This window comes from Jaculus jaculus, chromosome 2, assembly GCF_020740685.1.
Source record: "Jaculus jaculus isolate mJacJac1 chromosome 2, mJacJac1.mat.Y.cur, whole genome shotgun sequence".
Classification (NCBI taxonomy): Eukaryota; Metazoa; Chordata; class Mammalia; order Rodentia; family Dipodidae; genus Jaculus; species Jaculus jaculus.
Window position 1 is genome coordinate 113,604,423 of NC_059103.1, and position 22,200 is coordinate 113,626,622.

At 41.4% G+C, this 22,200-nt stretch overlaps 1 protein-coding gene across 6 annotated transcripts in view; it reads left to right on the top strand.

The window, feature by feature from the left end:
- Positions 1–13,837: 13,837 nt before the first annotated feature.
- Positions 13,838–22,200, top strand: part of Wdfy3 (WD repeat and FYVE domain containing 3) — a 250,165-nt gene continuing 241,802 nt past the window's right edge. For 5 of the 6 annotated variants that reach the window (XM_004661584.2, XM_004661585.2, XM_045143336.1 and 2 more), the window contains exon 1: positions 13,838–13,937. The gene's annotated coding sequence lies outside the window, so the exon portion shown is untranslated. Of the gene's footprint in view, positions 13,938–14,138; positions 14,156–22,200 lie in introns of those variants that run through there. The other variant, XM_045143335.1, reaches the window with a different exon arrangement.

Below are 22,200 nucleotides of genomic sequence, written 5' to 3' on the forward strand. Positions count from 1 at the left end.
TTTGGCATCTGTGTGCAAAGGCCTGACCGTGTTGTCCACGCCTGCGTTTCGGTTACTCTGCGGTTGTTTGGGCTTATGAAGGCTCCATTCCGAGCACACTCACTCCGTTCTTGCTCCTGCACAGTGCTGCCTGCAGGAACTGGAGACCAAGAGACCTCCTGTGACTTTTCTGTGGCCGTCCTAGACCCAGAGGGGCTCTTTCATGTAACAGGCAATCAACCCGTCTGTAGTCTTTATTGTCAGTAGTTCTACACTTAGGAAATCAAACTGAATGGAGTAAGCTCAGTTTTTACTAGAGCCAAACAGTTCTTGGTCACTTGGTAGAATACTTTCTTGACTAATAAAATGAAACTTGATTAACAGATTATAAAGTTATTTTGAGACAAGAAACAAAAATTTTGAGAACAGATAAGAGCCCATACCTAAACCTTCACCCAGGCATTCCATATCCAATGTGTCTATGGGAGATAGAATACCAGTGGCTCAAAACCTATTTTATATATTGTAGTTTCAGAAATTACCCCAGTTTCAGAACTTGGTGCAGAACTTGCATATCAAGCCTTCAGAAGCTATTCTTTTGCACTGTAGGCACAGCCCTGTCTGCCTAAGTGTCCATTTGGTAAAGACCAGTGGTGGTCGATGGGCTTCTGTTCCTTGTCTTGTGAACTGAATTCCAGGGTAGGTGAGTTATAAAAAGCACCCGCTAGCCTTGCCTGTGGTGCTCGCAGTTACGTGGCGGATAGCCACCACTGCTGCTGTAACGCAGAGGGTTTCATGTGATTTGCCTGCTAAGAGCTAGACCAGATGGTGGGCTCCAGCAAATGGCCTCTCGGCAGTAGAGTAGCCAGGTCCGTTGAAATGAGCTTGTGGATCTGCTTTCCTCTCCTGGCGGTGTGCATGGACCTCTGGAGTGAGGACCAGGCTGACTGGAAGAAGGAGTAGGACTTGATTTGTGATGTGAGTCATCTTATCTCTGATTAGTAAGAGATTGTGCATTTTGATTAGTTTGCTTTGCCAGTGGCAGAATCCTGGTGAACATTCACAAGTCACAAGACAGGCTTTTTTTTTTTTTTTTTCTGGTCTTAGGACCCTATTATGAAAGGTTCAATCAAATAGCTACTTCCCAAGTCCTGTCCTTGGTAAGAAGGTGATCTTTTCAAGGTCACTGATGATGGCCAAGGAAAGAGAATGGTTGTAGACTCTCCAGCAACTCTTAAGAAACATCTACTGCAAGAGGACTACTATATTCTGTATGCATTCAAAACTTAGGCAAGAGTTTTTTAGCCATATCCAATAAATATATTTTTAACGTTTCTATCTGTACTCAAAACTTTCCCCTTTTTGATTTTATATATTGTAGTTTTCCACCTATGAAGGCTTCATTTTAAGCATTCTTATTTTGGGCTGGAGAGATGGCTCATCCGTTAAGGCGCTTGCCTGCAAAGCCTAACGACCCAGATTCTGTTGTCCAGTACCCAAATAAAGACAGATGCACAGTGGCAAATGCATCTGGAGCTGGTTTGCAGTGCCTAGAGGCCCTGGCACACTCATTTTCTTTCTCTCTGTCTTCTCTCTGCTTGCAAATAAATAAATGAAATATTAAAAAATGCAGTTCTCTGCTAAAAGTTCTTATGTTTTCTACAGTGGTAATATATCCTATATCCTGTGTTTGTGAAGGAACATATATGCTCATTTAGGCATAGAAGATAGCTGGAAAGTTGTATACCAGAATGTCAACTGTGGTCATTTTGGGGGCAATGGGCTGGAGGAAAGGAGGAAGAATTAATATTTTTGCAAAGAGTAGCTTTTACTATTTTACTTTAATTTTTATTTTATTATTTTATTTTATCATATATATATGTGTATGTATGTATGTGTGTATGTATATATATATATACATATATACATATATATTTATTTATTTATTTATTTTGAGGTAGGCTCTCACTCTAGCCCAGGCTGGCCTGGAACCCACTTTGTAGTGCCAGGCTGGTCTTGGACTCACTGCAATCCTCCTACCTCTCCCTCTCTAGTGTTGGGATTAAAGACATGCACTACCATGCCTGGCTCTGTTTTCCTTTTATGAATGTATTCTGTTTGATGTTCTGGGATTAAAGGCATGCATCTCCATGCCTGGCTTTGATTTTTGCTTCTTAAAGTTACACAACGTTAGTTGGGTATTGTGGTACATGTCTGTAGTTCTCAGCACTTGGGGAGGCTGAGGTAGGATAGTCCTGAGCCCAGCTGGACCATATGGTGAGACCTTCTCTCTACAGAAGGAAGAAAATAAGGCTGGGGAAATGGCTCAGTGGATTAAGCACTTGCTGCATAACTCTGAGAACCTGAGTTCAGATCCCCAGACTGCATGTAAAAGCTGGATGCTGTAGTGGCCTTCTGTGACCTCCATGCACCTATAGTGAGGTGGGAGGCAGAGACGGGAGAGTTTTCCTGTAGCTCGCAGGCCAGCTAGCTGATGGACATTGAGAGACTGCCTCAAAGTAGCTGGAAGGCAAGGACGGACACTGTAGTTGTCCTCTGATCTCCACAGGCTTGCTTTGGTGTATGTACATGTGCTCACACACTCAGAGGTAGGAGGATCACTGAGCTCCAGACCACCCTGAGACTACACAGTGAATTCCAGGTCAGCCTGGACTAGAGCGAGACCCTACCTTGAAAAACAAAACCAAACAAAACAAACAGATTTATTCAAGTGTATATCAGTTACTTTCTCTTTGCTGTGAACAAATACCCAGCCAGAAGCAGCTTATGGAAGGAAAGGTTTAATTTGGCTTACAGCTTCAAGAGGTGGTTTCATTATGGTGAAGAAAGCATGACAGGAGTGGGGAAGCTGGTGTCAGTCTGGCCTCACCCAAATCAGAGGTGTGTGTGTGTGTGTGTGTGTGTGTGTGTGAGAGAGAGAGAGAGAGAGAGAGAATAGCAGGTAAGACAGCGTTAAAATGCCTCAAGGCCTGTGACACACTTCCTTCACAGCAGGGGTCCACCGCCTAAGGGTTCCAAAACCTTTCCAAACAGCTGGGGGAGCTAAGTGTTCAAACATATTACTTGATGGTAGGGGTATGTTTTCTCTTCAACCTATTATAAATATATTTGTAAGTAAAAGTCAGCAAATAATATGAGTACATATAACTCAATAAATGTTCTTACTGAGAATATTTGACTATATATTAAAATGAAAAGGCTAGCTACAGATTGGGAAAAATATTTTCAAGACATATATCTGTTAAAGGATTTGGAACAGAATACAGAAAGAATTCTTGTAGTTCAATACTATGAAGACAGAGACCCCTGTCAAAAAATAAAGAAAGGGCCTGGTATGTGGTGGTGCACGCCTTTAATCCCACCACTTAGGAGGCAGAGGTATGAGGATCACTGTGAGTTTGAAGTATGTCTGAAACGGCACAGTAAGTTCTAGGTCAGCCTGGGTTAGAGTGAGACCCTACTTCAAAAGAAAAATAAAAAAGATTTGAATAGACATTTCACCAAAGATATGTGACTGGCCATTGCATACCACATAGAAAAGTACTGTTGCAGTCAGGTTCGCATTGCTGGTAGAAATCACCCAAGAGCAGCTTGAAAGAGGTTTATTTTTGCTTACAGGCTTGAGGGGATGCTCCATGATGGCAGGGGGAAACAATGGCATGAGCAGAGGGTAGACATCACCCCCTGCCCAACATAAGGTGGACCATAGTAACGGGAAAGTGCCAAACACTGGCATGGGGAAACTGGCTGTAACACCCATAAGCCCACCCCCAACGATACACCGCCTCCAGGAGGCATTAATTCCCAAATATCCATCAGCTGGGAACCTAGCATTCAGAACACCTAAGTTTATGGGGGACACCTGACTCAGACCAGCACAGGCACAAATAGAAAACTGAGAAATGCATATTCAGGTGATCAAGTGATACCATTGCACGTTGGCTGAGACTGCTGTCGATGAAGTTTAATAGTATGACTGTGCACAGCCAGCTTCCTTTCCTGCAGGACTGGCACGGAGTAGTCACGTTAGCAAGCACCTAAGTTGTTTGTAAGCCTGAACATATTCTTATGAACTAGAAATTCCAGTCCTAGGATTTATCCAAGAACACTAAGAGCATACATCCAGAGAAAGGCTAATGTTTCACAGCAGTTTTACTCAAACTGTTTCTGATTTGTGTTTCATGAAAGCTAATGGCAGCATGCATCCTTTCATGTGTGTGTTCTCTGTGTCACCCTACCTGCTGACAGCTTGCTCTTTTTAAAATTTATTTGCTCTTTTACTGAGTTATGTACATTTTTTGTATATTTTGAATACCAGTTCTATTATATATTTTACAAATACTTCAGCCAGTTTAAGTTTTCTATTTTATTTTGGTTTGTGTGTGTAGTATGTGGTGTGTGTATGTAAGGTATTGTATGAACATGTTTCTGCAGATACATGTGCCCGTGCACAAGCACATGGAAGCCAGAGGAGGATACTCAGGTGTCCCCTTTCACCTAGTATCCTAGAAATAGGGTCTCCCAGCTGAACCTGGAGCTCTTCAAATTTTGGCTGGACTGTCCCCACTGATCTTCCTTTCTCCATCCCCTCTCAACTCTGTGGTTACAGGTATACACCTCCATGCCTAGCTTTTTTAGTGGGTGCTAGGTGTTGAACTCGGGTCCTCATGATTGTGCAGAAAGCACTCATCCTCTGAGCCATTTCCCTAGGCCCATGAGTTCTCAGTTTTATAGTTGTGTTTAATTTATTTATTTATTTATTTATTTATTTATTTATTTATTTATTGTGCGCTTTCAAATTTCCAGCTGGTTCTTGCCTTCTCCCTCATTTCTGCCTCACTGCTTTCTTCCCAAACTTCTTGGAAGTTCTTCTGTCTCCCCTTTCCTTCTCATTGCAGACACATTGGGATTATAGAATCCTGTCAAAGCTTGTAGCATTTATGCAGGATCTGGGGAATCCAAATTCAGGTACTAGAGTTGCACAGCAAACACTTTATCCATTGAGCCATCTTCCCAGGCCATAGCTGCCTTTTATTTTTATTTATTTGCTGAAGTAATTAATTTTTATTTTTTATTTATTTATTTTTTGGTTTTCCAAGGGAGGGTCTCACTCTAGTTTAGGCTGGCCTGGAATTCACTATGTAGTCGCAGGGTGGCCTCAAACTCATGTTGATACTCCTACCTCTGCTTCCCAAGTGCCACCATGCCTGATCCTATTTTTGGTTTTTTGAGGCAGGGTCTCATTGTAGCCCAGGCTGACCTAGAACTTAATCTGTAGCTCAGGCTGGCCTCCTACCTCAGCTTCTCAAGTGCTTAGGATTAAAGGTGTGCACCACCATGTCTGGCCCTAGCTGTCTTTTAAAGAGCAAAAGTTAATTTTGATGTAGTATGTAATATTAATTACTTTGTTTGTTGCTGTGACAAAATACCTGACAAAAGCAACTTCAAACAGGCTTATATTGGCACATGGTTTAAAAGGAGAATCAGGGGCTGGAGAGATGGCTTAGTGGCTAAACGCTTGCCTGTGAAGCCTAAGGACCCCGGTTTGAGGCTCAATTCTCCAGGACACTCATGAGCCAGATGAACAAGGGGGCGCACACATCTGGAGTTCATTTGCAGTGACTGGAGGCTCTGGTGTGCCCATTCTCTCTATCTGCCTATTTCTCTTTCTGTCGCTCTCAAATAAATAAATAAAAATAAACAATAATAATAATAATAATAAAAAGAGAATCAGTCCATCTTGTTTGGGCCCATGGTGGCAAGAGCATGAGGCAGTCAGGACGCAGTAAGTGGTGAATCCTGGTGCCCCAGGCTGACCTTGAACTCCCTATGATACTCCTACCTCAGCCTCCCCAAGGCTGGGACTAAAGGCTTGAGCTTAGTAACAGTTTTTGTCATGAATGCGTCTTAAATTTTGTCGTCTTATTTGATATATATTAAAACCCTGTTTTTTCTTCAGTATTCTGTTGCCATGGTGAATTGTATTGATTAATAGTTTGAATTCTGAACAGGCCTTGGCTTTCTAAGATAATCATCACTGGGTTGTGTTGTAATATCCTTTCTATATATTGTAAGATTTGATTTTCCATTACTTTGTTAAAAGATCTTAATGTGTGATTACATAGGATATTAGATGTCTAGTCCTTTTTTCTCTTCACCTCTCTGGTTTTTGGCGTCATACTGCTGGCCCTAGAAGATGATTTAAATTGTTTCTCCAGTGTGGGTTTAGCTACTTAGTGTAAGCAAGCATGTAGAGACAGTGTGCTATCATTTATATAAAAAAAAGGAAAATAAAGCATACATACACATCTGCTTGTTTTACAAATAAAAAATGATGGTGAGAAATACTGGAGTTGAAGGCTTATGGGTGGAGTGAAACCTCAAACTTAGACCTCTTTAACATAGTTTTGATTGTCTTTTTTTATGTTTATTTATTTGAGAGAGAGTGAGAAAGAGAAAGAGGCAGACAGAGAGAAAGAGAATAGGCATGCCAGGGCCTCTAGCCACTGCAAAAGAACTCCAGATGCATGTATCACCTTGTGTATCTGGCTTATATGGATTCTGGGAAATTGAACAGGGGTCCTTTGGCTTTGCAGGCAAATGCCTTAACTGCTAAGCCATCTTTCCAGTCCTGATTTTATATTTTCTTTTTCTTTTTTGGCATTTTTATTCATTTAAGATAGTGACAGAAAGAAAAAGAGAGAAAGGAGAGATATAAATGGGCATGCCAGGGCCTCCTGCTACTGCAAACAAACTCCAGACATATGCACCATTCTTTGTGCCTGGCTTTACATGGGAACTGGGGAATTGAGCCCTGGCTGGCAAGTTTTGCAAGCAGCATCTTTAACCACTGAGCCATCTTCCCAGCCTTAGTTTTGATTTGCAAAGCATGTTATATTCTATATTCAAGGTGAGATGGGACTTGAAAAAACTCATGAAGACAAATGGATCAGATCATATTTTAAATTAATACTATGTGTGCATTAAAGGGGACAAATAATGAGTTGAAGTACCTTGTTAGCACAACATTTGAGTATTTCCCCTCAACTTGGAGGCGAGAGAGGAGTTGTAAACCATCCTGAGCGCTATTTGTTGTGTTTATGTTTGTAATTATATGGACAAAATACTCCAAGGATGTTTTGAGGATTTAGTTTTGATGTTGTTGGGGTGAGGAAGAGTCTCCCTACAAGTGTGGGATGGGAGAAGGTAAAAATAAATCCTATGGGGATGGATTAGGATTGAAGACATCAATGTGAATTCATTGTTTTGAAACCAGCATATGTGTGGGTATGTCTGTATATATATACACATGTATATATTTGTATATGCATATATGTGTATGCACATATGCATATGGACACATGCATGCATACATGCAAATTTGTATATATACATATATACAGATGCATTCATATATGTGGGCACCTGTATGCATGTGTGTGTGTGTTCTCTAGGTCTGTCCAATAGAAGGGCTAAAATGCAAAGAGTACACCTAACTCAAACCTTGGTTTGTGTTACCGTTCCCATCTCAAGGGTCAGAGGTCCTCAGAGAAATAAAGTATATAAGCTAGGGCAGAGTGCATCACCAGGTGAGTGCAGATCTTTCTTTTCTTTGTTTTTTTCAAGGTAGGGTTTCACTATACCCCAGGCTGACTGAACTCACATTTACCTTCCCACCTCTGCCTCCTGAGTGCTGGGGTTGAAGACATGCACCCCTGTACCTGGCTCAGAGCTTTCTTTTCTTTTCTTTTCTTTTTTTTCAAAAATGTGAGCACAGGCTGCAGAGATGGCTTAATGGTTAAGGTGCTTATTTGATTCCCCAGGACCCATGTAAGCCAGATGTACCAGGTGGCACATGTGTCTGTAGTTTATTTGCAACAGGTAGAGGTCTTGGCATACCCATTCTCTCTCTTTCTATCTGCCTCTTTCTCTCTCTGTCTCTCAAATGAATAAAAATTAAAATACTTTTTAAAAAATGTGAGCATGACACTAGAAGCCTGTTGGTGTTCTCCTTATCCAAATTGAGATCATTTGATCATCAGATAAATATGGTAATGGATTATGACTCATTAAAGCCTGGTATGATGGCACATGACTTTAATCCCAATGCTTGGGAAGCAGAGGTAGTAAGATTGCTGTGAGTTTGAGGTCACCCTGAGACAACAGTAAATTCCAGGTCAGCTAGGCTAGAGTGAGACCCTACCTCAAAAAAAAAAAAAAGGAATCAATCCATAACCATGCCAAACTGATTAGCAGGTAAGTAAGCAGAAGGCAGGAAAGCTCTTCTTCCAGTAGCCTTCAAGTTCGTGGGTTGGAAAGTCATCTTTTGTATCTGGTTGTCATGACTAGCTATACTTAGAGAGGCCAGAATCCAAAGAAAACTGGGGTGATACTGAGGAGCAGGTATTTCTGTGGTTCATAGCATTTCCGCACAGCTAGTATATTAGTTGCTAGGGAGAAAATAATAGTGATCCTACCTTGGTGAGGTCCAACAACCAGATGGGGCAGATGGTCACTACGTGGCTCCAGAGATGACACCCTGAGGGGAACATGCTGTCACTCCTATGTTGTATTCTGCCCAAAGACACATAGCCCCAGATTAGGGGGAAACATCAGCTAGCTGTTAAATGAGGACTATTATACTTAAAACAATGAGGGGCTTGGGAGATGGCTTGCTTCTATAGTGTGAGTACCTGAGTTTGGAACCCAAGCATCCAGATAAGAAGCTAGATACTGTAGCAGACATGTGTAATCCCAGCCATACTTATGTGTAGGAAAGAAGACATATACAGGAGGGCCTTCCTGAGGCTCTGGGGCTGGCTCTCCTGGAGAAAAAGCAATGATGAAAAGATGGATTGCCATCTCAGACCCTGCCTCCGAGGGGTTCAGAGTGAGGACTGACACTCAAAAGTTGTCCTCTGACCCTCGTCACACACATACATCATGCACGCAATGCACTTTGTAAAAACGAGGGCATGGGGAAAGGGCGATGTTCTTCATCTGAGTTAATACCATAAGAGATTGAGGCCATGGAAGTGTTCCATGCTACTGGAGGCTCAGAAGAGGGAGCCACAGGCTACAAACCCTGATCTGCACTGGGTCAGTTGTGAACGTGACTGCACAGACCATAGAATAGATAGAAAGAGTACGGTAATGTTCACCTTGTTGGCATTTGCTCTGAGGTGTGTTTATAGAGGAGAGAGCGTCTTTGAGGTCATAAGCAGTGAGTGGAGGAGCACCAAGTAAAACCATGTACAGTTCTTCCTCAGATGCTACATGAAAACTGTGTGCCCCGTGGAGGGGTGAGAAAGGGAAGGAATAGGTGGGCACAAATAGTAAAATAGTAAAAAAACAAAGGTAGTAACTTAATGAGGATCTGGCTGTAATTGTGATGCTTGTCTTTTTATACAATATTCACATCTTTTCTGTAAGTTTGAAATTATTCCAAGTAAAATATTTAAAACATTAAAAAATATCTGTCATTTGTATTTGGACTCTTCTCATTTATAAAAAGCTTAGCTCTTTGGAACCAGGGTTTGGAATGAACATTTTTATAATATGTTCCCGTGTGTGGGTGGCGTGGCTTAGGCCACCCATTGTTGGCTGTGACAGCCCTTAGTGGAAAATAAACAAGTCATTGTGTGGAGGTTCAGAACCCAAAGCCTGAGCTGGGTAAAGGCTTGGGTGCCTTAGCACCATGTCTGCTGCAGCCTTTAGGACCATCATCGTCATATCTTTTAAAGGAGTTCTTGAACAGATCATTTACTCCAGAAATCAGGTTATGTTCTTATGGTTATTAAAAATTAGATTATCTTGTTTTGTAAACTAAAGTGGTACCTTTTTTTTTTTCCTAAGAAAATTTTGCATTTGATGGTTAACTGCCTGCTGGGCACATTTTGTTTTCCAGGTGTTCAAGATGGAGTACCAGACAAAACAAATTTTTGCCCTTTATTGATTTTTACACTTTTGTGGGCAGACAGATAAACAGGAGTAGAAGAAAAGTAGATGAGTTAGCTGGTAACCCTGGAGAAAAATGAAAGACAGGGTTTAGAGAACATTGGGGCTCATGTGTTGCAATTTAAAGTGGTTCTTTAAGTAGAGTAGATTGGAAAGACCATCCAGGAGACGTTTGAGCACGGTGTGAAGACGGTGCTGCATGTGAAGGTACTTCTTTCATGGAGAAGCACATAGACAGAACGGCACGCATAACGGCCAAACGCAGGAGTATACCCAGCCAGTGGAGAGTTTAGCAAGGAAGCTGTGTGGAACTGAAGTAAAGGCAATGGGGAGCATACCATAGTTATGTTCGCTCTTATGACACAATTTTGGCTTTTACTTGAGCGAAATGAAAGACATTGTGAGGTGAGAAGGAACTTATGCTATGTTACGTTTTGTGACGTATGTAAGATGGTCAGGTCATTCTGGCTGCTTTCCTGAGAAGGGACTGACATAGGCTAAAGGTAGAAGTTGGCAGGTCAGTTACTCAACTTTGGCAAGACCCCAAGTGAGAGATGATCCAGGATAGACTTTCACTGGAAGAGTTGTTGTGTAAGTGGGGAAGGGGAGTTAGGTTTAGGACATACGTTAAGCATAGATCCTCCTCTTTGCTGACAGGTTAGAGGGAAGGAGTAGGAGCTAGAATGCTAGAAGTGAAGAGGAGGAGGAAGAAAAGGAGTTGGCAGTGAGATGGGATGAAATAAAGGAAGGAAATATGTCAGGCTGTGATGAGTTACGGGAAATGCTGCCAGTGGTCAAGAAAGGTGAGAACTGACTGGTCTTTGGATTTAAGTCTGTGGGTAATTGGTCACCTTTAAGTATTAGTGGTGTGGTGCTCAGTGAAAGTCCAATGGGCATATGCTCAGTTTGGATGGAGGTGTACTAGAAGGGTGGAGTACTTGTTTGTGATGCTTGACCACAAAGAGGATCAACAGAATTTACCTTCATTTACAAGGATGACATTGTGCCTGATTTATTCTATATTAGAAATAAGCAAAGTATGGTATAAAAATATGTAAGTTGTCAGGGTCAGAATGGGAACCCTGTCTAATATGTGACTGGTGTAAAACCTGACTCCTGCATATTACACTGTATATCATAGGTAGATGTGCTGAAATCATTTCATAGTGTTTGCTCTTGGATGGACTATACTGAGATGAAAGCTAATAAATCTGGCTGAAGCATTTTGTCCCTGTGCTTTGATACACGAAGATTGGATTAATATTAAAAAATGGGTTGCGAAGAACATCGGCCTTCTAGCCTGCTATTTCAGCTGCATGGCCTTCTGCCATTCCTGCATTTTCTTCTTATCTCAACACTGACCTTTCAGAACTGGCCTCTCTAGGTAACCAGCATCCAGAACACATGCAACATTTCTGTGCCATAAGAAAAGGAAAACAACTCAGGATACAATGAGCAAAAGAAATGAGTAGATAATTACACTGGAGAGATGGCTTAGCAGTTAAGGTGTTTGCCTGTAAAGCCAAAGGCCTGAAGTTCAATTCCCCAGGACCCATGTAAGCCAGATGCATAAGATGGCACATGCATCTAGAGTCTGTTTGCAGTGGCTGGAGGCCCTGGTGTACCCATGCTACTTCTGTCTGCCTCTTTCTCTCTCAAATAAATAAAAATTAAAATTAAAACAAAAGAAATGAAAAGGTATTTTTTCAGAGAGGAAACGTGTGGTAATCAATGAATATGGAGAAATGCTTCACAACATTAATCAGCAGGAAAATGCAAATTAAAATTGCAGTTGAATCCCACTTTATATCTTAAAAATGAAAAACTGGGTTTACTAAGTTTGCTGAGGATGTGGCTGAATATGAGCCATTGTTGCTGTTAAAACTATAAATTGCTAAATATACTGTAGGGGAAAGAAAATTGGTATCGTCATGAGCAATTGAATTTGTATGTATGTGTGGTGGTATATGTGTATAGTATGTGCACATGTGTGCGTAGATGCACATGCCCCATGGACACAGGTTTGGAAGCCAAAATAGAACATCAGGTCCTCCTCCATCACAGTTCTGCTGTGTTTCCTTGGGCTGCAGCCTCTCACAGAAACTGGAGCAGCAGTTTTTATTCTCATACTGGCTCACCAGTGAAACCCAGCAATTCTCTTATCTAAGTTGCCTTCAGCTCTGGGGTTGAACAGAGGCATACACAGCCATGCCAACTTTTTATGTGGACACTGGGAGTTAAGTATAGGTCGTCTTGATTGAGTGACAAGCTTTCTTCACCTGCTGAGCCGTCTCCTCAGCCCATACATATTCCTGAATTCTTGAGCATATACTTCAGAGACCCACATGTAGAACAGAAGAGAAGTATTAGAACTTTCACAGTATAAATGTTAATAATGAGACAAAATGGGTCCTTTTAACAGGACAGGGAATAACCAAATTTTTGGTTTGGGGTACAATTACATAACACAGTATTAGCCAGTGAAAATGAATCTTGGAAAATAGTATTGAATGAAAATGTCAAGTTCTATAAAGAACAGAGCTGTTTGATATTATTATTATGGATCTGCTAACTGAAATACCATATTGTTGAAGGATACATGAATGTGATGTACTTAAAATAACATTGATAAATACAAAATAGAGGGTTTCACATACAGAAGGTAGATGGGTTGAGTTATGGACAAATGGTTTGAATAACTTATATTTATTTCTTAGGTGGACTGGCAGGTACATACATGTTCATTTTTTTTGTTTGTTTGTTTTCTAAGCAGTCAAATTTAGCTCAGACTGACGTGTACCCCTTAAATGCTGGGATGACAGCCATGAGCCACCATGCCAGGAGACATTCATGTTATTGTTTTGCATTTAACTAAACATGTACTTAGCAATTAATATGTTTAAAAGGTAACTAAGCCATACTCTGAAGTTACAATTTAGGAGACATGTCATCACTTCTTCATACTGCCATTTGAATTCCTAATAGTACTCAGTCAATGGTGCATTAAAAGTGTGTTTTAAAGTCTTCTGTCTTGCTAAGCTGGTGTGTATCTGCCATCTGAGAAGTCACACTTGTCACTGGGAAAGTGAAGCCATGATTTGAGGAAATAGTTTTAATAAATTATGTGTGTGTGCGCGCATGTATGCATGTATGCATACCATGGCATGGTGGAAATAGAGGAGGAGCCCATCTTCCTTGAGACAGAGTCTACTGCTGTTGCTGCAGACAAACTTCCAGTCTATAGAAGAATGTCATACTAGGTGGCCTACAACCTTCAGATTTTCCTGGCTCTGCTTCTCCTCCTCTAGGTGCGTTGGAATCACAGGCCCATGCCCTACTTTGCTTCCAGCTTTAAGTGGTTGTTGGAGAATTGAACTGGGCAGGCAGGCCTTGCAAGGAAAGCACTTTTGACCACTGAGCCATTTCCCCATCCCAGTTTGAGATATTTTTTAGTACAAATCAATTGAGCTTTCTACTACATTTGTCTTCTGATGCCTAACAAATACACCTACAGAAGTCATATGATGTTGTCTTCTCCCTGGAGACCAGACAGTGGGTTATGAGATGAACAAATGATGAGTACTATCCCAGAAGTCCTAGAGCTGGGCTCACATCCTGTCTCTATCACCGATGACTATGTTGCCACGGAATCTGCAGAACTCTAGTGTGTTTCCACCCCCATCAGGTGAAGACTTGAACCATTGGTCTATGGAGAACACTTGAAAAGTCCCTGTTGTCCATAGGTCTTAAGTGATCTTGTTTGTTGTTAAAGTTACACATTGGGTGACAAGACAGAATCAGCAGAAAATAAATGACTTGCGGTGCCATAAGCTTCTATGCAGAGCCTTGGCTGAGTCCTCCTCTCTTCCCTTCCTCTCAGGTATAACGCGCACGTCCACAGCCGCTTCCTTCAGGAGGAAGGTGTCTGCTCTTCCCGTGGTTGCGCTGCAGGCCCATGCCAGCCCAGAACACAGAATCAGGTCAGTAGTTGGACTGTTTTTCCAAGCTGTTGAAGAGAGCCATGCACAGAATCACGATGGTCTTGGCAGCATCACTGAGTCCACTTAACTGCTATCCAAAAGACCTGGTTTTCAGTCCTGCCTCAGAACTCCCGTCGCAATGGCCAATTGGTCTGTTGGCAGACACATGCATCACTTCCTGCCCGGCTTTATGTGGGACCTCAGGAGATTGAACTTGGGTTGGTAAGCTTGGAAGCAAGTGCCTTTAATCAGAGAGCCATCTTCCCAACCCTAAAAATCATATTTTAAAACATCATTTCCTCTCTCTCTCTCCCTTTCTCCCTCTCCCTCTCTCTCTCTCTCTCTCTATATATATATATATATATATATAGATAGATAGATAGATAGATAGATAGATGTATATGTATATTTTTAATGGGAGAGATAGAGAACACTGGCCTGCTAGGGCCTCTAGCCACTGCATTTGAACTCCAGATGGGTGTATCACCTTGTGCACATGCATCACCTTGTGCATCTGGCTTACGTGGGTTCTGGGGAGTTGAACCTGGGTCCTTAGACTTTACAGGCAAGTCCTTTAACTGCTAAGCCATGTCTCCAGCCCGCCTTTATCTTTCTCCTGGAAAAAAAAAATCTTGTGTTACAACAAATTAACCCATCATAAACCGACAGTGTCCTAACGTGTAAAAGCATTGCGTACACGGAACCTGTTGAGCCCCATAGGCTGCAGCCCAGCACGCTGCAGTGTTTCAGGCACTCGCCCTGTGGTCTTTTGGTTGCCTGGGAGCTGTGGTTTTTGCCTCTGCCCAGGATCAACCATATTACTTTGTTTTCTGACCTGTAACTAGCCCAAGAAAAGATCAAAATTCAAAGCAAGGATTTTCTTCTTGTACCATCCTAAGGCCCAACTGTCAAACCATTTTAAGTTGGGAAATATCTCTGGTTATTTTACAAGCACAGGCTTAAAAATGGCTTTATCTCTTGTATTAAAGTTACTGTGACTAGCTTCTAGAAAAGGTGATGAGTAGGCTACCTGAGAATATGGCTGGGCAGTTGCCTTTCTTTCACTGTTCTGGTTTACTTGCAGTTCTTAGAAACTTATTTTTTTCATGCACTGTCAGTCCTTTAGTAATGCTGTTCACTTTAGAAATGGTACCTTTCTGGATTTCCTAGCTCTCTACTGGTTGCACGTGACTCAGTTCACATTAGCTTAACTTCCAGAGAGAAGGGTATCAGATTTCTGGGAGTGTTCCAAGAGACACTAAGATCCAAAGACCAAAATGCAGCTGGTCTCCTTCGTGAGAAATCAGCACCCAAGCTCTGAGGCGAGTGCCTGTCCTGTGCGTAGACTTCTTCCGCTGTGTACCGGCAGCTGCTTGTCCGTATTGGCAGCTGCTTGTCTGTATCCGTTCTTAGTTGTGGGAAGTGTCCTTGTCACCTTCTCCCAGGCTTTGTGTCTTATCAGCCAGACCCCCAAGGCTCTTTGGAAGCTCACCTCATGTTCCCCAGAACAGACTGATTTCTCTCTCAGGCTACTGAACAAATTGTGGGCTAGGACAGGGTTATTTTCAAACTTCACATGGGCTCTTGGCTTCAAAGCTATTCTCTGAAAAGGATTTGATTTATTCCTACAAAAACACAGGCAGCTAATAACAGAGCATGGTACTATTTCTAGAGAGTTTAAAAGTTCAAGAGAGTTTAGCGCAGGGGCATGTTTAGCATACACAAGGCATGGAGTTAATCCCTTGTACCAAAAAAGAAAAAAAAGTTTAGAGAAGGAAACATAAGAAAATGTAGATAGATTTGTCAATATAAATAGTAAATGTGAAATTTAAATTCAAAAGCATAAAAAAGTTCTTATAATCAGAAAAAAAGTTATAAAAATAGTAATACAACATTAGTAAACACTTTCAGGATTTTAAATTTTAATTCACAATTTTCTCCGATTTCAAAAACGGATACTAAAAGTGTAGGACTCTGGAGGGATAGGCATATAGGTCAGTGTAGCAGCACTTTCCTCATGCTCAAGGCCCTGAGTTTGGTCCCCAGAGCTGTAGTAAGTAAATAAAAATCAATCAATAAATAAAGGACTCAAGGATCCTTAAAAAATCATTTTATCTCTTTCTGTGAAAATTTGTATTTTCTCTCTCTTTAAAAAAAAAATCTACTCTGTTTATTTGAGAGAGAGAGAGAGAGAGAGAGAGAGAGAGAGAATGGGTTCACCAGGGCCCCCAACTGCTGCGAACAAACTCCAGACACATGTGCCACCTTATGTATCTGGTTTATGTGGGTCTTGGGGAATCGAACCTGGGTCCTTTGGCTTTGCAGGCAAGTGCCTTTACCAGTAAACCATCTCTTCAGCTCTCTCTCTCTCTCTTTTTTTTGTTTAACCCATTAGTCTTTTAGCCCTTTTTTGTACAATATTTTCTTTAAATATTTTCTTTATTTATTTGAGAGAGAGAAGAGAAGAGAAAAAGAAACAGGTGAGAGAGAGAGAGAGAATATGAAACTGTGCATGCCAGGACTTCTAGCCACTGCAAATGAACTCCAGATGCATGCACGACTTTGTGCATCTGGCTTTATGTAGGTACTGGGGAACCACACCTAGGTCCTTAGGCTTTGTAGGCAAGCACCTTAACTGCTGAGCCATGTCTTTAGCCACCATGGTTTTTCTTTTACTTTTTAAAAACTATTTATTTGTGAGGAGAGAGTGAGAGCACATGTGCAAGAGATGGGAGAGGTTGGGAGACAGACAGAGAGAAGAAGAGAAAGAAAGTAAGTATACATGCTTCAGGGCCTCTTGCTACTGTAAATGAACTCCAGACACAGGTGTCCCTTTGTGCATCTGGCTACGTGGATACTGAAGAAGTGAACCTGGGCTGGCAGGCTTTGCAAGCAAGCACCTTCAACTGCTGAGCCATCTCTCTAGCCCCTCTTTTTTTTTGTTTCCTTCCTTCTTTTCTTTCTTCCTCCCCCTTCTCTCTCTCTCTCTTTCTTTCTTTTGACAATCTGTACATACAGACTATATAATATGATCATAGTCCCCTTCCACCATCCTCTTTCTTTCCCCTCCCAAATTTCCTCTCCACTAAATCCTTTTCCAACTAGTCTCTCTCCTATTTTGATGTCATTATTTTCTTCCCTCCTATTATTCAGATCTTGTGTAGGTAGTGTCACCCACTGTGAGGTCATGAGTATCTAGGTCACTTTATGTCTGGAAGACAGTATTACAAAGCACCCCACCCTTCCTTTGACTTTTACATTCTTTCCACCACCTCTTCTGCAATAGTTCCTGAGCTTTGGAGGGTGTGGTAGAGTTGTCTCACTAGGTGCTGAACAGTCCATTGTCTCACTTCTTCTCAGGACTTTGATAAGTTTTGATTCTCCCTGAAAAGAGAAGCTTCTCTAACCAAACATGAGAGTAACATTTATGGTATAAATATAAGTATTTAGAGGGCTGTTTAGTGGGCATAATATATGCATTTAACCAGACAACAGTAGCAGTTAAATTGCTAGGGCTTATGACTTTCCCTGCCACAGTCTTTTCATTAGGTTTTCAGTACTAGGCAGGAATTCCCTACTGAGGAGGAGGCCTCAATCTAATCAGAGAACTGTTGGTTTTCCCCATAACAGACATGCTACCATTGCACCGGCTGGTGCCTGGCTGGCCACCAGTAAAGCTTGTAGGGTCCACTGCTGATTTAGACCATTAGTGACTTTTCTCCTCCAACAAACTGTATAGTTATTTCCAGTATCCTGACAGCTAGTCAACAGGGAGGACACTTTCAGCTCAGCTCCAGCTTGATTTCTCAGTGCCCTGCAGCCCCAGCATGTGGAGTCTTTAGTAATAGGGTCATACCTTGTAGTTCTGGTACAATCCCCTCTTGTTCTCTATCCTTGGTTTATTGACCAGAGCCTGAGTTTGCATGCCCACACCATTGAGTTTATTTTTAAATTCTGATTGATTATCCCTGAATCAGTGCTTGTTTGAGGACCAAATTATACATTCATCTTTATTAGCATTATAATAAATAATGTACTAAGTATTGCAAATTGATAAAGTCATACTTGAAGTGTGATATGTATGTCTTGGTTAGGGGCTTTTGTTCCCTGTGGTCATGTGAGGGTCCCTGTGTGTAGGTTTTATGCAGGTTCTTTGCATGTATGAGTATAGTTGTGAGATGACTGTGGCTGCTTGTGACTATCCAGAGAAAAGAATCTCTGCCCAAAGTAAGAAATAAAGAATTTAGAGAAGCCACGTTTTGCCCCTAATTTAGTTAGACATCAGCCATGTCCCTAAGCATACCTTTTGTGCTTTGTGTAAAAGAAAAGAAGGCAGCTGCTTTATTTTAAGATGCTGTGGTGCATGTCTGTAATCCCAGCACTTTGGAGCCCAAGGCAAGAGTATCTGGAGTTTGAGGCCAGCGTGAGCTACGTAGGGAGACACTGTGAAAAGGAAAGACTTGAAGATATATTTAGTCTTTAAACATTTTCTTTGTAGTTTGAATTTTCATATAAAAATTTGAATATCTTATTGCTTACTTAAATGTTTCTAAAAGTATCATGGATGTAAATTTTTATAGTAACCTTTGACTCAGTCTTGTTCAAACATGCAAGTTAAAAAAATAATTTAGTTATTTGCAAGCAGGGGGTAAGGGAGAGAATAGGTTCACCAGGATCTCCTGCCCCTGCAAGCGAACACCAGATACATGTGCCACTTTGTGCATCTGGCTTTATGTGGGTACTAACTGGCCATGAGTATTTTAAGCAAGCCATCTCTCAAACATCAAACTGTTTTTTAAAGTATAGTATTTTATTTATTTGAGAGAGAGAATGGGCATGCCGGGACCTCTAGCCACTGCAAATGAACTTTAGACGCATGTACCACCTGACATGTGGTTTACATGGGTACTAATAGAACCTGGGTCCTTAGGCTTTGTAGGCAAGAGACTTTACCATTAACCCATCTCTCCAGCTCAGATATCAAACTTTTAAAGATGAGAGTTGAAATTCAGTTTAATTAAAAAAAAAAAATCCTTTTCCCAAATCAGTAGCTAACACTCATGCTTTGCTGGATCTGGGGTTGGAACATTTGGGAATAAGGATTGTATGTGTTTAGCATCCTTGATGAAAAGCTTCTAATCTTATCAGATAACAAAGTATTCCAGATGAAAGAATGCTTCATGGCTTGTGGTGGTGATTTCCCTACATATTTAGATTGTCTGGCTGATTTGATTTTTATTTGAGATTATCTTTTCCTCCTCTGTTTCTTGGATGATAATTTTTTAGATGTCTTTGATTTCCTGCACCTGCAACACAATGGCCTGCTCAAATAATTTATTCTTATAATATCTGAGATATATTTGAAATCTACCCACCTAATCTGAATAATAGCTAATGGTAATTAAAAAATTAATAGCAGCTGTCTATTATTTGCTGCTTTCTAGTTTTATTTCATATGTTCCATCACTTAGTCTTCCTAACAACCATATTAGGTAGGTTCTAGTCTTCTAACTTTCTGCTGTTAGAAACAGGGCAAGCCAGGTTTGCTGGCTCCTGGGCTCATCATAACTGCTCTGCTGTCCTGCCTCTGAGGCAGGTGGAAAGACATCACTTCTTTCTTCAAGAAGAAACTTGGTGACTATATCTGCACCTGATCTGAAGACCATACCTTGAATGTTCATTACATTGAGCATCAGTTTTGAGCATTTTCTTCTATTTTTGAGTAGAGCATGGAAAGGCATAGTGATAAAGTGTGTGGACAGGATGATTTGTGCTACCTCCTCTTGACCCTGTATAAGGTTAAAGTCCTGTTCTGGGAAAGAATCTATTGATTGTAACTGAATCCCAGGCCTTGCTGTGTCCTAACTGTATTTAGTTTCTTTTGGAACCTCTTGTCTGTGTAGATAGATGTCCAGATTTACCTTTATCTGGGGTCGGGGTTTAACATGGGGGCAGATCTCACTTTTTCCCAAGTCAGGCCTGAAGGATGAACCCTCTCTGCATTCCTGAGTGCTGGCATTACAGGCATGTGCCGCCACTCCCAGCTTTGGGGACTTGTTTGGAAAACAACAAACTCTATAGAATGCAAGGACAGGAAGTGCAGCCAGACTCCAAAGAACTGAGTATTTTTAGGTTTGTGTTCTTTCTTTTTCTAGTGTTGCCTGGACTTTTGTTTGTTTCTTTCTACTGACTGACATCTCAGCTCATTATCAGAGCTCAGTGGTCCACCGGGGTGTTCCAGTCAGCTAGCCTGCAGCCCTCCAGATAGCTATCTTGATGGATTTTCACTTGTAGGAGCGAAGTGGTGGGTCCCACATTCTGAAGGCTGTCCAGCGCTGTCCACCAAGTCCTTCTTAGAGTTCTCTTATAGGCTCCCCATTGAGTTTCCTTTTCCAAAAGGCAGTTGCTCTAAGGAGATGTGTGAGTAGATCTTTTTAAGAGAAAATTTGAGAAACTTGTTCATGAAGAAACTTTATGGATTATAAATTTCACTCCATTTTGAGGTTGTTAGCTTGAATTAGTACTTTGCTCTTTTTTTTTCCCTTCCCATTCATGAATGCTGAGATTTTATGGCCAAGTTTCTTTCTGTAGATCTTAGTTTGTGAGTCGTAAATGAGAATATGTTCTAAGTCTAATCTAACTAGTGGAAAAGGTTATCTACATGCATGACTGTTTCAGTCATATAACTATTTTAGCAAAGCAGAGGGCCTTGAGAAGGTAGGCTATTTTCTCTGGCATCTATTACAGCAAAAATGCGCGGTGGCCCTTGCCGTCCCTTTACTAAGCCCTCATCGTGCTCCTCCTCTGTTCTGCATGTTTTTCCTGAGCTCTCGGATTCAAAATGATTGGGCCTTTTATGACTTAAAAAAGTACTCATTAGTGAATGAATAGAAAACATAGACAATTGTATAGGACATATGCAAATTCTTCTCAAGTTTAATGAAAGTGTGATTGAGTTGTTGTTTACCGTGATGAAATGATCGATCCCATGGACAGTACAAACCCAATATGCCTTAAGGAAAGATTTTTACAGTACAATCACAAATTTTCATCTATGTAGCTGAAATTACATGGTTCTGTATTTAACCTATTGGGAGTATGATATGCATTGTTTATGGAAGAAAAAGAAAGTCATAATTTTGGGTGTTCTCACTGACAACCTGATGAATGGTGGTGCATTCCAAGACTCAGCACTGAGCATTTTGGGAGACCAGTGGAAATATGTGTGAGGCCCTGGACTTGACTTCCAGTGCTGCAATACCCCTCCACCCCCAAACAACAACAGAAAGGCCCAAACATAACAGAGACACTAGAAAACGACAATCAAGTGGAGCATGTCTAGTCTTAGAATTCTCCCATCTCCCCACCTCGCCCCCCACGCTCATCTCACTACTAGCCTAAGCCAGCAGTCCTCCTGCTTCAGTCCCGGTGAATGTTGGCTTTGCACACATGTGTCCCTGTGTCCACCCAAGCCTTCTTGCTTTGAAGATAATCCAGGGCAATCTTCTTGTAGAAATCCACATTCTCTGTTTCTTCCTGGATTCTACCCTGTGAGGTTGGACAATATTCTTATCTTAGGAGCAGGAAGCCACACGAGATACTTAAAAAATTTCTCAGGAAGTTGGATAGTGATGAAGAATTACTGAGGGACTGAGGTTAACACATGAGAACAATCAACAAAGGTTTCTTTCATGTTAGTAAAGCAGAAGTTGAAAAAAATAAAGGAGAGAGCTTAAAGGCAATGTACTTGCTAGTAGCATATTAGGTGAGTTACTGTTTAAGGGGAGGATTGGGAAGCCATGGCCCTCAGCTGCTCATTTGGTGATCACTCCGGGTTGACTGGGTGGTTGAATGAAATACCTTTGGATTTTCTGCATTGACTGTGGGGGTGTAGAGAGCCCAAGTCACCACCATTGTCATTGGAAGTGCAGAAAGAGATTCTGTGCATTACTCCTTTTGTAAGTATGAGAAAAGGTTTTCTGTGGAAGTACAAAATAATAACTTTTTGTGCTGCTTGCACATTTTCGTGAACAAATTTGGAACTGTGCTCTTACTCTCTTAGCTGTACCTGAATGGTAGTTAGATTCAGAACCAGGTCTTGGGTTGAAATTCTGTTTCCACCTTTGCTAGGTAAGCAGCCTCATTCAGTCCTTTGGTCTTCCGGCTCTGTGATGGGGAAGCAGCCTGGTGTAGGGGAAAGAGCAGGGCCAGGCAGGGGAGGAAGTAGGCAGACCTGTTTCTGAAGTGCTTCTTCCTGGCCCAG